Below are 11,442 nucleotides of genomic sequence, written 5' to 3'. Positions count from 1 at the left end.
TTGGCTTATTTGATTTTTTTTTTTTAACTTTTCTTCCCCGTGTTCCACGGTACCATCGTGTTTATCTATTCTACATGTGGAGATCCCAGTCCCGTCCCACCGCCCTTACCCCTGACAACCTCAAGTTTGTAATCTGTCGGTCTGTTTCTGTATTGTTCGTTCGTTCGTTCGTTCGTTCGTTCGTGTTTTTTTTTGGAAATCTGTTCACCTAGGACTATAACTGTACGAAACAGATAGTAATAGAATCTCAAGCCCATCCTACCGAGAACAAAACGTTTCAAAGAGAAAGAAAGGAAGGAGAAGGGGGGAAAATAAAAGTCTCTCTATTTTCTTGCTTCCCTCTGTCACTCCTGATGGTTTAGATGTCTTCTTTTACAATTTTGTGTTTATTCTGTTTGGAATGAACGGTAGTGATCACCTTTCCGGGGATGAGTGTCTCATGTTTGTACCGTCCTGCTTCTTCTCTATTTAGAGTAGACCTGTGGATGTTTCTTTTCGCATGGGTTGAGTGTTGCAAAACTCTTTTAGTTTTTGCTTGTCTGTGAAGTTCTTTACCTCTCCTTCTATTCTAAAGGATAGCTTTGCTGGATAGAGTATCCTAGGCTGCATTGTTTTGTTTTGTTTTGTTTTGTTTTGTTTTGTTTTGTTTTGTTTTGTTTTTCATTCAGGAATTTCAATAGATCTTGCCACTCCCTTCTGGCCTGACGTGTTTGTGGAGAGAAATCCGCTGAGAGCCTTATGGGGGTTCCCTTGGAACTCACTCTTTGTTTTTCTCTTGCCTAAAGGCATTTAGGATCATTGCTTTCTCCTTGACTCTGACCATCTGGATTAGGATAGGTCTCGGTGTGGGTCTGTTTGAGTTCTCCCTGTTTGGCACCCTCTGAGCCTCCTGGACTTGGATATCGGATTCCTTCCTTAGAGCTGGGAAATTTTCACTCATGCTTTCTTCAAATACCTTTTCGACCCCCTTGCTTCTTCCTTCCCCTTCTGGAACCCCTATTGTGCGTAGATGGGCACGCTTTCGATGGTCCCGTAGGTCCCTGAGATTGTTTTCGTTGTTCTTTATTTGTTTTTCTCTCAGCTGTTCTGATTGGGTTCTTTCTGTTGTCCTGTCTTCTGGGCCACTTATTCGCTCCTCGGCGTGATCTAGCCTCCTTTGGACAGCCTTTAGACCACTTCTCATGTCAGCCAATGAGCTGACCAGTTCTCCTTGACTCTTCTTTAGAGCTTCGATTTCGTTTTTGACGTACAGTATACATCTAAACACTATCACTTGGAGTTCCTTCGGTACTTGGATCTCTCCTTTTTTGAAATCTTGATCTAGCAGGCCATCCGTGTCTATTTTGTGGATCGTGCTTTCAGGGAATTTCTCTGGCTCTTTTCATTGGGAGTGGTTCCTCTGCTTCCTCATGCTGCTCCTATCTCTCTGGCACTGTGGCTTAAGGAGTATCAGTTATCTATTGTGGTCCTTAAGGAGTTTAGGTATTTATCTAAAGCCTATAGAGGAATAAAACTTTAAAAGGGGGGGAGAGGGGGGGAGAGGGGGGGGGAGAGAGAGAGAGAGAGAGAGAGAGAGAGAGAGAGAGAGAGACAGAGACAGAGAGAGAGAGACAGAGAGAGAGAGACAGAGAGAGAGAGAGAGGGAGAGGGAGATAGAGGGAGACGGAGAGGGGGATAGGGGGAGAGAGAGAGACAGAGACAGAGACGGTGGGAGGGGGAGGGGGGTGGGGGAGCCGGATTTTAAAAGAATGGAGGAAGAAAAGGTTTGAAAACAGTGTACAAGCAATAATAGAAGAGCAAGTGGAAGCAGAAGAGCGATCGAGTTGAGACGTCTTCTAAAAGCCTTTAAAAAATAGAAAAGATCAGAAAATAAAACACAACTGTTTCAAAAGTAAATTTTTAAAAGGTAATCGGAAATAGAACAGATTTTAACAAGAGATAAAACACAGGATTTGAAAAGGAGGGAGAAAGAAAAGGTTTGAAGACACTGTGTAATCAATAATAGAAGAGTAAGTGGAAGCAGAAGAGCGATCGAGTTGAGACGTCTTTTAATAACCTTAATAAAAAGGAGAAAAAAAAATCGAGAAACGATATCTGAAACCTGTAAATAATCAATAACAGGAGATCTAAACCAAGAGAAGAGAAAAAGGAAAGGGGGTGGATGTTTAAAAATAAGAAGAATAAAAAGATTTTCAAGGAAACATTTAAAAGGGATTAAAACCGTCAACGTAGACGACTGTTCAAAAGTCAAGGTTAAAAAGGTAACAGAAGGTAAAACCGATAGAAGAGAGATTAAAAAAGAGAAAGGAAAAGGAAAAAAAAAGGGGGGTGGGGGAAGGACGTGTTCCCGGCACCGCGGTCGGATGCTGCGTTCCTCCCGGGAAGGAGGGTGGCTGGCTGGCCGCCCGCCCTCTCCCGGCCCCGGTCGTTCCGCTGCTCTGTGCGGCTGTGTGCTCCGACTCGGGTCGGCGGCGCTCCTCTCCGTAGGTGGGCTCGGGGAAGACCGTGGAACCGCCCCGCCCCTAGCTGCGTCCCCAAACTCGGCTCCTTCTTAGTCATGGTGGCGCAAGTTCTCTGAGGTACCGGGGCAGAAATATCCTATCTGCCTCGGGCTGTAAACGAATCTCAGTCCTGCCTAGAAGGCTGCGGAGCCCCCGGGTGCGGATTCGAGTCTCGGCCCCGCCCCCGCCCGCATGCTGCACGCCAGAGGCTATGGCGGCTGTGGCTGCGTCCCGCCTCTCTTCTCGCGAGAAGCGCCGGTGATGGCGCCGCGGATCTGAGGAGACGGAGGCTACGGCGCCCCTCCCCCCAGGGCACACCGGCCGTGTTGCTTTGCCTTTCTTTTCCCGTCATGGACGGGGGGGGGCGGGGGGGCGGGTTGTTCTGCTCTGTATCCCCTCCCGGCCGCCGCCCCGGTCCTCCGCCCGGCTCGTGCGGCCTGTCCCGGCCCCTGGCTGCCGGCCTGCGACTCGGGCTGGGTGTCGCGGGGACCCTCTGTGCCCGTTTCACTTGGATCGGTCGGTCAAGGGGTGCTCTGGGTAGATCTGAGGCTCGGGGGCGCCCCCTCCGTCCCGTCGGCCTCTCCGTTGGAGAGGGGCAGTTTTGGCGAACGAGCCCTATTCCTCCTCTGCCGCTCCCTCCCCGCGGGACCGGTCCCTCCCGCACTGTTTTGCTTTTTACTCTTTCTTTTCTCCTTTTCTCCTACCAGATTTTGGGCGTCTTTGTCTTTCGAAGAGGGCGGTGTTCTGTCGGAGTTCCGCAGGTGCTCTGATTGGCCGAGTGGGTCCGTCGATGTGAGTTTTGGTGTATTTGTGGGAGAGGGTGAGCTACGAGTGTCCTTCTACTCCGCCGTCTTGCTTCTCCGCGGGTTATTTTTGAAGAGTAGGTGCTGGGGATTGAACCCTGGGCCTTTATTTTTTGCATGCTAAGCACGGGCTGTACTGCTGGATCTCTAGGCCCTCCCCACCGCAACACCCCCCCCTTTCCCACCGCCTCCATAGTACTCGATGAATCTCCTGACTAGATATCTATGCTTCCTTGGAATGGGGCCGTCCGTTTCTTCATCGGATGGATGGACGTCTGTGGATTCATCTCGTTTCTCTCCACTGCGGTGGGTGGCATTGGGGCGTGGGGTGGGGTTGAGTGGCGTGGGCTGGGAACTGTTCTTCACGTGTAGAGGTGGAGCGGAGCGATGAGGATGGTGACTTTTTCCCCCGAGTGCTCACGCCGGGTGATGGAGGCCTGTGGTCTCACTTGGAAGAGGACTCGGGTGACTGGAACAGAGCCCGTGTGGGGTCGTTGTGGAGGGAGGAACTCCACCCCCCCCAGCCCCAGCCCCAGCCCCGACACTTGTACCTCATCGAGGGACGGTCGGCCGAAAACAAATGAAAGCTGTCAGAGGTGGGGGTGGGGGTGGGGGTGAAGGGGTGGGGGTGTGTGTGTGTGTGTGTGTGTGTGTGTGTGTGTGTGTGTGTGTGTCCCCGTTCCCCGTACCACAGTCCCTGGTCGAGGCCCCCCGAGCGGAGAAACGCACGCCAGGCCGTCCGTGCTCCTGGTTGTCCGGCCGCGTGTCCCCGCCGCCCAGAGATCCCGAACCGTCCCGCTCGCTCCCCTGCCGGGTGCCGTGTGCCACCTGCCTGTCGGCCGGGCGCTATTTTAGACACTGCGAAGAAGTCGGCCGGACGGCCGGGCCGGGCCGGGCCGGGACGAGCCGAGCCGAGCACGTCCAGGCCGAGGTGGGTGGTGCTGGGTTCAGAGGAGTGGGGTACAAGCGGGAGGCGGGCGTCGATGGAGGGGAGGGGGAGGGGGAGGGGGAGCAGGGATGACGATGGGCTGGGGGGCTTGGCGTGTGGGGTGGGTGGGGGTGGGAGGGATGGTAGCCATCCTATGACTTTCTCTCCCCACCCCGCCTTTGGCAAGTCTGTTAGAGTGACGAGGTTGTGCTGGTTTCTGGCTGGTGCACACCATAGTGATTGTGTTCTTCTTTTTCCTGGTCTTTTTCAGGAACCCTCGTCCCGAGGGACTGAATCTAGTGCCCTGTGCTGCGCGGTACGACCTAGAGGTCGAATCTGCCAGGAGAGGTCTTACAAGGATCTGGAGGATCCTGGAAAACTGCTACCATCCGGAATCCTACATGGATATTCAAGATCTTGCGGATGGATGGACGGACGGAAGACGGATCGAATGGAGGCCCCGCCCCATCCCCTGGACCCCTTGGCCCAGGAGGATCGTGATGGGTCTGGAAAGGACTCTTCCGACGAGGGTCTCGGGATGGACTTTCTCGGTCCGCGGAAGGTGTTTCTGCACAAAGAGGAAGAGAGGGGCGTTCTCGGCCGGAGAGCCCGAACCGCCTCCTTTCAGGGATCCGCTCCAGTCTGGGTCGGGGTTGGGGTCAGAACGCGACCACCGACGGCTCCCCTCCCTCGTCTTGGCTCTCCAACTTGGGAAACCCTCCTCCCTGCCCCCTCACCCATCTTCTCGTCAGCCTGCCTCCAGCTTCCCCGTGCCAACTACCTCTCTCATGCTGCCGGACTTTCCTCCCCCTTGGGCCGCCAGGAAGCTCTCCCACTCCTCCACGTGCTTTGGCTTGGAATCCCTGACAAACACAAGCGGTGCTGGAGGGCGGGGCCGGGGGCAGTGGCAGAAGGACTCCCTTCATCTTATGGGAGCGACTTTTATCTCCATAGGTGGCGATTGAGAAAACACATAAAATCACTCAGAAGAATACCCATGTGTAGTCTCCCTGACCTAGATCCGTGTCTGTCTGTCTGTCTGTCTGTCTCTCTCTGTCTCTCTCTCTCCATTTCGCTATTCTGTGTGTGTGTGTGTGTGTGTGTGTGTGTGTGTGTGTGTGTGTGTGTGTGTGCGCGCGCGCGCACGCACGCGTGTGCCTTTCTGTCTGTCTCCCTTGTCTCTCTTTCCTCTCCTCTCCCCTCCTCTCCTCTTCCCTGTTCTCCCCTCCCTTCCCCCCTCACCCCTCCGCTCCTCTCTTCTCCCCTCCCCTCCACTCCTCTCCTCTCCCCTCGCCTCCTCTCGCTTCCCCTTCCCTCCCCTCTTTTCCCTCCTCTCCTTTCCTGTCCTCTCCCCTTTTATCCCTCCTCTCCTCTGCTCTCTCTCTCTCCCCCCCTTCCCTTCCCTCCCTCCTCCCTAACCCCCCAACCCCTACCTTCACAGGGCCTCATAGATTGAAATCGGTTTCCATGAAATGTGATGAAGAGGGAATGAAGTTTAGAATGATATCCCCATGCCATCGAAACCTTCTTCCCCAGGGACAGCGAGTTATTTGTGGTTGTGTTTGTTTTTGTTTTTCTTGTTGTTGTTTTGGGGTGCAACGAGGGCACAGGAGGCGTTGGGAGTGAGGGTGATGTTTCTCTTTCTGTCTGTCTCCTCCTTAGGAAGGATTTTAAGAGGAGGGAGGACTCACAGAAATCTACCATCTCGTCTCGTACTGCAGCTGTGTTTGAGCTTCCTATACGATCTGGGCGGAACACTCCCCACCCTCACCTCAAGCCGCCATCGCCGCCCCCTCAGCCCCCAGCACCCCCGTCCAGTCCCGCGCTTGGGGTGGTGGTTGGGCATGGGGGGATGTTGGCGGGGTGGTCGTTGGTGGGGGTTGGGGTGGTGGAGGAAACCAGAAAACAGACCACTGTGGCACGTGGCTGACTGGGGCTTCAGGGTGAAGGAGGATGAATAAAATGGCCGGAATTAGGCTAACGGATTGCTTCGTTTTTGGGCGGGGGTGGGGGGGGAGAGGAGGGGAGGATCATTAGGTCATTCATTCATTCATTTGCTTGGGGGGGGGGTGTCATTCGGTTTCTTATGCTCGCCCTTAAAACGGTCGACTCTTCTGACTGACCGGTTGCTGCTCACGGTTCCAGGCCCGTTGTTGAAACTGGAAGCTATCGATCTTACTGTTTCTACTGTATTTCAGTCATTGCAAGTCATCATCGTGCTGGGTCTCTGAGTCCTTCTCCGAGGAGAAGGTCGGTCGGTCACGGGACTACTGACCTGACAAAATAGCCTGAGTGACCAAGAAGGCCACACCTTGAGTGCTTATGAGATAATGAGATCTAACCGCCAGCCTCTATAGAATGGGTCACCTGGGAGGCATCGTGACACCATGCTGAGTCTTCTGATGAGAAAACGATTCTGTGGATGGTGATCGATGCTTGATTGTTTGAGCTATGGCTCTAGAACCACCCCACCCACTCCATCCCCAAGGTGGGTACACAGTTTTGAAGACGCTAGCCTGCTGTGAATCCCCTTTGCCCGGCAGAGCGATAAAATGACCTCTTTTCTTCTAAGCTCCAAGGCCTCGTCTCTGGATTCTTGGGCTCATCGGGGACGGGGGCCGATCTTTCGGCAACAAGCGTGCTTCAGAAACAACGGATGCCCGAGAAGGACACTCTGCCTCTCCCTCTTCTTCCGGGCCTGAAATGGGGAGGAAAAAATATCGCTTCCCCTGGAAGCCGGAGTCCAGAGCCCGCCATCCGGAGGGACTTCTGGCTTGGCCTTCTCCTGGGGTGGGGGGAGGGCACGCCACCGCACGTGTTCTTTGTCAACTCCCCGTTTCTCTCTTCTCGAGTTATCTCTTTGGGAAGGCTCCCACACTGGATGAAAACAGACAGACAGGCTGGTATCTCTCCCTACCCCACCCTTCGCCCCCCAAATGACTGATCTTCTGTCCCATCAAAATCACCACTTGTTTTCCAACGTGGCTTTCTTGGATCCTGGAGGACTGACATCAACTTAGAGCCAAGATGGGCACAGAACTGAAGGACCTTCTCGGCTGGCCTAAGAAGTCTGTCATCGTGATGTGGGAGGTATTCTTCGAGGGACCTATCTGACTAAGTGCTTGACGGCCTTTTGGACTTTGAACCAACTTGGAGATAGGAACTAGGATGAGCGGGCCCCCGAAATAGCTCAGCAAACTCTTCTCCACCCTTAGAAGAGAGACAGACAGATAGACAGACAGAGAGAGAGAGAGAGAGAGAGACAGACAGACAGACAGACAGACAGACAGTGTGTGTGTGTGTGTGTGTGTGTGTGTGTGTGTCTGTCTGTCTGTCTGTCTGTCTGCCTGCCTGCCTGTCTGTCTGACGGTCTGTCGGTCTGTCTGCCTGCTTATTGTAGGAACTCTCTGTCAATGGAAGTATAGTTGACTTACAATGTTGTGTTCATTTATGACGTACGGCATAGTGATTCACTTATTCACACACACACACACACACACACACACACACACACACACACGTATACTTTTTCAGGATAGGTTATTACAAGCTATTGAACATAGTTCCCTGTGCTAGACAGTAGGACCTACTTGTGTACCTAGTTTGTATAGGGTGGTTTATATCTGCTAATCCCAAACTCCTGATTTATCCCTCCGCCTTACCCCGTTCCTCCACCCTACCCTGTCCCCTGTGTTAACCATCGGTTTCTTTTCCATGTCTGCGAGTCCAGTCTGTTTCTGTTTTGTAAATAGGTTCCTCGGAGTCTTTTTAAAATGGAGTTATTTATGTATGGATGGGTGTCTTGACTTACTTTCAGATCCCACCTAGAAGTGATGGCATAGGATATCTGTCTTTCCCTGGGTGACTGACTTCACTAAAACTATGGAACGCTTCACGCATGGGCGTGTGTCGTCCACGTTCAGGGGCCGTGCTGATCTTCTCTGGATGGTTCCCATGTTAGTCTATGTGCTGTGGCAGCAAGCGCTTTCCTTAGGGTTTTTGTCTCAACCTGAAAGCCAGCCCGGAGACTGAAGGTCTTCTAGTTGCCTCCACTATCTGCCTAGGACCCTCTCCACGAATGTTTCCCATTTTCTCTCACCCTTTTGCCTTGGCATCATTGAGTACGAAAACGCTCCGTCTCCTGAAGCCCTGCAGACGGAAGCTGGACAACGGGAGGTAAACGTCAGAGAAATGGCCACAACAGCTCCTGTGGAAACCATCCTCGGGCCTGTTTTCGGGGGAGCCGCTCAGAGAGTTGAGCCGAACACCCCAGGACCTCATCAGAGGCATTTCAAACTGCTCGAGCCGTTTCGATGACCCCGATGTGTGGAAATCTCCTACCAGACTGACCCCCTACTCCCGGCCCTGAATCTGGTTTCTCATCTGCTCCGACGATTCACCTTTGTGCTGTACTTTGGTTGTCCACACAAGTGCCTCTTAGGCGATACCTGACTGCTTGCTCCCTACGCCTAGCTTCAGAAGCCCATCGACACCACCGCCTCCTGAGACGAGATACTACAACTGTTTCCTTGAACAGACCTGTTCTCAGAACTAAGAAACTGGGTCCATGAAACGCAGGCCCCCTAGGAAACCATTCCCTCCCTCCTGCCCCCAGACCGCACGCACGCACGCACGGACGCACACGCACACGCACAGTCAACAGCCCAGCTTTTAATGTGTAAAACTTCCAGGGAAGTTACAGAATAGGGAAATGTTGGGGTCCAGAGTAGGCTGCCCCAAAATGCAAGTGCCCGATGGATTATGCTGAATGAAAGGGACTTCACAAGTGGCCAAGGGGGAGGGTATAGGTCAGTGGTAGAGTCTGTGCTTAGCAAGCAAGCACAAGGTCTTGGGTTAAATCCCCAGTACCTCCGGTCAAAAATAAATGCATAAAATCGAATTCCTCTCCCCGCCCGCCCCCCAAAGTATACACTGCTGTATGTCAACTGTGTCTCAATAAAACTGGAAGGAAAAAAAGGAAAAAAAAAAAAAAAGCATGATTTAACAAAAGAAAGAAACAAACAAAGAAAGAACTGCCCGAGGCAAGAGGAACACTCTGTCCCTCCTTTCTGCCTCCCTGGAAGCAGGGGAAAAAGAATTTTTTTTTTTTTAAAGTCTCCCATCCCAGAGGAATCTATCAAGTCAGAGGTCTGCTTCCATGCCCTTGCATGATTCTCAAACGGTTTAGTGGGGTTTACCCAGGTTAGGAAAAGGAGGGGACTCCTTTGGCCTGAGACCAGGCGAGATTCTCCCCCCTCCCTCCCGCCTCCCTCCGTGCAGTTGGGACGGGGTGGCCTAAGGGTGGGGAAATTGAAACCAAAAAACAAAAGCCGTTCAACGGAGAGGAGCCGGAGGCCAAGTCAAAGGCTCTGACCTGAGCACAGAGCTTTCTGCATTTGAATGAAGCGATTGAACGAGGCCCTGCCGAATGGATCCTCCTGACGTCCCCGCCCCCGCTTCCAGGAGACAGTCCAGTCGATTTAGGACCCGATTTGGGACCGATCGGTGGAGGAGGCCTGGGCGGCGGCGGCAGTGGCGGCGGCGGCGGCGGCGGCGGCGGCGGCGGCGGCGGCGGCGGAAGCAGCGGCGGGGGGCGGGGGGGAGGTGCGCGGGCGGGGGCGGGACCAACGGTCGCTCCAGCTCTGCCTGCCTGCCTGCCTGCCTGCCTGCCTGCCTGCCTGCCTGCCTGCGGGGCTGAGGCCTGAGGGCCACGCTGGTTCCTGCCACTCAGGGAAACTTGTGCGGGTGTTGCCGAAAGATCGCCCTCCCCAACCCCGTCCCTGACGAGCCAAATAACCCAGAGACAGGGTCTTAGAGTTTAGAAGAAAAGAGGCAGCTTGATTGCTTTGCTGGGCAAAGGGGACTCACAGCAGGCTAGTGCCTTCCAAACTGTGAACCCGTCTTGGGGTTGGGGTTTCATGCTTCTGTGGACGAACAGGTTGGAGCATGAAAGGGAATCACAACAGGCGGGAGCATAAAAGGTGCTCATGATCAACAAGGGTCTCTGATACAACTTCCTCCTAAATCTGGATGAGTGTCTGGTAACATGGGACCTCCTGGTGGTCTAGTAGGTCATCAGCCCGTGACCTTCTTTCTCTGGTCAGACTCACCCGGCGGCACCAGCGCCACGGAGGAACTCGGGGTGGGGGGGTGGGAGGGGGGCTGGTCGTTCTCCTGAGCTTATCCTCCCGTGACTCCCTTCCTGGGGAAAGACTCAGACGTCAAACATGATTGTCAATTTGAACGATCAGAGGAAGGTCCAATCAAACAGTTAGAATCGACAACTTTAGCTGCTTTGAACAGTGGGCCTGGGGCTGGGAGCGGTGTCTGGTCAGTCGAGTTTGCTGATCGTTCTAAAAGCAAGCAGTAAGCATAAAGCCAAAAATTGGCTTAGCCTAAGTGCGGCCACTTCATGATTCCTCCTTCACTGGGGGCCGAGGCGCGGGGGAGGGCGGGGGTGGGGGACACGACTGAGGTGGCGACGAACTTCTCCGTGAATGCTCGGAGCCGAACTGCTCTCTGGGCCTAGGTCCAAAAAAGGCCTGAGTCTCAGCTATGACAGGTTCTCTCTCTTTCTGGGCACATGGACTGACTCGCCCCGCATCCTCCCATCCTGTCAGACCCTTCGGACACGCACCTCCACCCGAGGAGTTCTTTGGCCTCGTCCAGAAAAAACAAACACACGCACGAACAAAACCAACCGAGCACACAGAAACCCTGATGATCTCCTTGGACCCCATTCACTTCGGAGAGTCCCTCTCGTAGAAATCCCCTCAGCTCGATGATTTCACCATAGCCGCCTCCCTTTCTCTGCCGCAGTGACCCCCACCCCCACCCCCACCCCTGCGTGGGCCCTGTCCCTCTACCTATCAAAAGCCAAACCCCAGGAGAAAAGAAAATCAGAATGCTGCTTTGAGCCACTGGATCTGTGAAAGGAACCAAACAGAAAGCCGAAATAACCAAACCAGCCGAACACCAAAAGCGAACAGACAGATACCCCAGAAAGAAGGGCACGCTGACCCTGGCCCCTTTCCTTCCTGGAATCAGGACATAATGTAGATCTACACCCCACCCCCGACCCCACCCTCCCCAGATGTCTTCTTTATGCCGGAACGAGAGTGACGTTCTTAGTGTCAATGGTGCTGTTTTGGAAACGACAGGCCAGCCAAGAAACAAGCACCACTCGGAGGGTTGGAGTACTCAGATTTCT

The 11,442-nt window shown here is 53.7% G+C and overlaps 1 long non-coding RNA gene and 1 other non-coding gene across 2 annotated transcripts in view; one reads left to right on the top strand and one right to left on the bottom strand.

Annotated features, from left to right (window-relative positions):
• Positions 1 to 6,151, top strand: part of LOC140692494 (uncharacterized) — a 22,991-nt gene extending 16,840 nt beyond the window's left edge. The window contains exons 2-4 of the long non-coding RNA XR_012068064.1: positions 3,209 to 3,293; positions 3,501 to 3,610; positions 5,895 to 6,151. This is a non-coding gene — a long non-coding RNA (uncharacterized lncRNA). The remainder of the gene's footprint in view (positions 1 to 3,208; positions 3,294 to 3,500; positions 3,611 to 5,894) is intronic.
• A 1,957-nt stretch (positions 6,152 to 8,108) lies between these two features.
• Positions 8,109 to 8,217, bottom strand: LOC140692504 (U6 spliceosomal RNA). Its single transcript, XR_012068073.1, has one exon. It is a non-coding gene; the product is annotated as a U6 spliceosomal RNA (small nuclear RNA).
• Between the last annotated feature and the right edge of the window lie 3,225 nt (positions 8,218 to 11,442).

This window comes from Vicugna pacos, unplaced genomic scaffold (genome assembly GCF_048564905.1).
Source record: "Vicugna pacos unplaced genomic scaffold, VicPac4 scaffold_7, whole genome shotgun sequence".
Taxonomy (NCBI): domain Eukaryota; kingdom Metazoa; phylum Chordata; class Mammalia; order Artiodactyla; family Camelidae; genus Vicugna; species Vicugna pacos.
Note: the sequence above shows the minus strand (reverse complement) of the source record. Positions and strands in the feature narration are given on the sequence as shown.